Genomic DNA, 4,530 nt, shown 5'->3' with positions numbered 1-4,530 from the left:
TACCCCCCTTAGTAGAATCTCAAAAAACATGAAATGCTTCACTTTGAACTTTAAAAACACTTGGTTGGGTATATCTCCCTTCTATCACTTGGAGACATGGAGTAAGTCCAAGCAATGCTTAAACTTCTCTAAAGTAACTGATTTGATCAGAATATCTGCAACATTATCATATGTGTGAACTTTCTCCAACACAAGTTCACCCGAAGCAATCAATTCCCGAACCCTGTGGAACCTCACATCGATGTGTTTGATCCTAGCATGGTATACCTGATTCTTCGCCAAATAAATGGCACTATGACTATCACAATGCAGCACCACACCATCTTGTTGTAACTCCAACTCTTTGACTAAACCAGTAAGCCATAAGGCTTCCTTTGCAGTTTCGGCAACTGTCATATACTCCGCCTCAGTCGTGGACAATACAACCAGAGACTGTACCATGGATCTCCAACATACGGATCCTCCTACAAGGGTAAACACATATCCTGTTATAAACCTTCTGTCATCCATATCTCCAACATAATTTGCATCAACAAACCCCATAACTGAAAGACAACCCTATTGCTTGCTGAACATGATGCCATATCCCGATGTACCCTGCAAGTATCTAAGTATCCATTTGATGACTTCCCTATGTTGCCTTCCTAGATTAGAGAGGAACTTGCTCACCATGCTTATTGCATGTGCCAAATCTGGCTTTGTACATAACATGTCATACATTAAACTCCCCACAACACTAGCATAGGGGACCTTTGACATGTCCTAGATTTCTTCATTCAAACTTGGGCAATTTGTAGTAGACAACTTGAAATGATTCGTTAGAGGTATACACACCAGTCTTGCATCAGCTATGCTAAACATTTCCAACACCTTCTGAACATAACCACCCGGAGATAGCCATAATCTCCCTGCAATCCTATCTCGGCGAATCTCCATCTCAAGTATTTTCTTGGCTGAACCAAGATCCTTTATATCAAATTACTTATGCAACAGGTCCTTTAACTGATTCACCTGAGTTAAATCTCTTGCCGCTATCAACATGTCATCGATGTACAATAACAAGAAAACAAAAGAACTATCCTCAAGTTTATTCACATAAACACAACAATCATACTCACACCGTTTGTAGCCAATCTTCATCATGTACGAATCAAACCGTTTATACCGTTGCCTTGGAGACTATTTCAGCTCGTAAAAAGATTTATTTAACCTGCAAACAAAATTTTCTTTTCCCGGTTCAATGAATCCCTTCGGCTGTACCATGTAGATTTGTTTCTCCAAGTCACCATGAAGAAAAGTCGTCTTCACATCCATGTTCCAAATGAAGATCGAAATAAGTTACCAACCCCAACACAACTCTGATAGAAGTATGTCGGACCACTAGAGAAAAGATCTCATCATAATCTATCCCCTTTTTTTCTGAGTATCCTTTTGCCACCAATCGTGCCTTGAATCTCTCCCTTTTTTTTTTTGTTTTTTGAAACTGCCTCATGTTGACTCTACGAGTCCAATCCTGTTTTGATAATGACAAATCACTTGGTATTTGATCTGTGCATTAAGTTAGTGAACAGGAACCATATTAAGCATGCACAGAAAGATAACGAGTCATGGAAGCCATAAAGTAAAGCTGACACATCTTGGCAAGATCCATGGAACTCAGAGAGAATGAGAATCAAGATGCAAGCGGCAAAGTTCAAGAACATATTGGGAATGGGTATTTAGAACTCATGTACTTACATTTTCATATGATTTAATTTGAGGCTCAAAGTAACTTAGAATGATTTTAGGATTCATGCATTTTATGTACATCATTAAGGTACTTTCATGGACTTAGAAATACTTTTAAAATCATGCAAAATATGTTTTATAAAAGACTCAAGAGAAGAAGATTTTTAAATTAGAAAAATAAAATTGAGAAAAAGGGGACTTCAGTAGCCTGAACTCACCTTCAGTAACCTGAACAATTTCTTCAGGAGCCTAAAGATTAAGTTCGGTAGCCTGAAAAATTAATGGGAAAACACAGCAAGTTGGCTGAGGCACCTCGGTTGCTTGACCCTGGAACCTCAGGTGCCTGAACCACTTCAAGAGCCTGACCCTATCTTTAGGGGCTTGACCCTGCATTCCAAGTTAAATTTTCAAAGGGTTAAGGAACTTCGGTCACCTGGGCTTTCACCCTCAGGCGCCTGAACCTAAGGGAAACTTAAAATTGTGATTTTTGTTAAACAAACTCGCGAGCCATTTCTTTAATCCAACGGTTGAGATTAATCCTAAGGATAAGACACTATAAATACTAAATATCTAAACCCTATAACCAAGCTAAGACACTCAAGAAAGAGGAGAACACATCTTGTTGCTATACGATTGCCTACACTTCAATCTCTAACCATCAAGCTTGGGCAAATCAACTCAGATTCTCAAAGGAAACTTGTTTACTCATCTGAATTCTCATTCTAGTATTAAGGTTTGATCATTCAAGTTATTATCTTCAAGAACTTCTCATCTCATTACTTGTTCTTGATTATCTTTAGAAAAGTTTGATCTTGTGTGTGTTCATACATATAAAAAAAATTGTTTTTGAAAAGATCATTACTTGAGGAAGTTGTTTAGCTATTAATTGATTGTTTTTTATTCAAGAGTATATATATAGTTTTTCATAGAGCATATTATTGAAAAATCTATTTTTGATTAGGTATTAAAAGGTTGATCTTGAAATTGCTTATACATATACATATTTATTTTAAACAAGATTATTACTTGATTAAGGTTGTGTTATTGAGTTAATGGTTTGATTCAAGTGTGCATTCAGTTATAGGACTCGTATTTTATATATATTAAAATTCTTGAAAATATATCCTTGGTATTCATAAATATCTATTTTATTAAGGGATATCTTGTTTGGAAAATCTTATACTCAGGATTTTGTTCTTTGAATTACATATCATATACATTTACATATTACAAAGATCGAGTTGTGATTAAATATTTGATAGAAAGATTTTTGATATAGATTGATAAAATATTCAAGATAAAGTTTTTATCAAGTTCACATTAGATATATGTGTGCATCTTTACAAAGTGAACTAGAACCCTAGTATACTCCAAAGCATTTTAAATATATCATTACGTGGGAGTTTTGGTTAAAGAGGGTTTGTGTGTTGAAGCATATCATACATAAAACGATTGTATCGTTTTCATACATTCATGAGGTTCAAGTTTAATCATATGTTAATGTGTTAGGAATTTGATTGGTACTCACACGCTTTCGTTAGAAGCATTTTTGAGTGTTATTTTTCAGATTCTATTGTATACATGGTTCGGTGTGTGAGGAGAGAGCTGTATCTTTTGTAAGCAGCAGAGTAGGAGGGAGTTGTGCCTCTTGTAAGAAGCGGATTGTAAGGGAAGTTCCGTCCCAATTTAAGGAGCAAGGATTTAGTGAAATCCTTGAGTAGTTGCTCAAGGCGAGGACGTAGGCCAAGTCAGCTGAACCTCGTAAAAACCGTGTTTGTCTTCTCTCTTCCCTTTACTCTTTATTTTTAGCACTGCATTTAAAGTGTGTATATTGCATGTATAGGTTGGATAGCCTTACACATAAGTAATTGAGTAACAATAATTCATTAGTAAATATATAAGAAGAGTTTAAGCGGTAAATAAGTGTCAAATAATTTTTTAAATACCCAATTCACCCCCCCCCCCAAATCTTGGGATTACACCTGATTCAATACCTCCTTCTTCCTATACACCCATTTGCAAACTATCGGTCTCTTCCCATCTAAAATCTCCACTAAATCCCAAGTTAGGTTCTTATGTAATGATTCCATCTTCTCAATCATCGCTCCCATCCACCTATCTTTCTCCTAGCTATATGCACTTCCTCTTGAAAAGAAGTTAATCCTTGCAACAAGTAAAGAAAGCATAAGATACTAACTCATCAAAACCATACCTTGATGGAGGCCTGATAGTGCGTCCCCATCTCCGTATAGAAATATCGTTGACTTGCTGGTTTCCCGAGCTAGAGCTCCCTGCAACCACGGGACCATGATCATTTTCATTGCCCTGAGCTTCCAACTCCACCTGCACAACATGTTCATCAGCGCCCCAGCTTTCTGTGTAATGACCCGAAGAATAATGGTATTTAAATAATAAAGAGGGAGGGAAATGGAAACAGAAGGATGCAGTAGGCTTTGTCGATGACGTTGCACTTCGGATGTAATAACTCGAAAGATTTACACAGGGCCTCGTTAACGAACACAGGGAGTTCGTTGACGAGCTCATAAGGAGGCGTCGTTGATGAAGCCACGCCTCGTCGACGAGAAGATACCGAAAGGGGTTTTTAGGCAATCTGAAATTCATCGACGAGGAAGGAGGGTTCATCGACGAAATTCCTTAAGGACTCATCCACGAGATGACGTGTCTCTTCGACGAATCCGGCTCTATAAATTGCTAAAACTCGAATTTTTCACAGAATTTCAGCGCAAATCACCTCTCTCTCTCTCTCTCTCTAAAACGCACCCCTCTCCTTCTCTCTTCGAT

This window comes from Malania oleifera, chromosome 3, assembly GCF_029873635.1.
Source record: "Malania oleifera isolate guangnan ecotype guangnan chromosome 3, ASM2987363v1, whole genome shotgun sequence".
Lineage (NCBI taxonomy): Eukaryota > Viridiplantae > Streptophyta > Magnoliopsida > Santalales > Ximeniaceae > Malania > Malania oleifera.
This window is presented reverse-complemented; position numbering follows the sequence as displayed.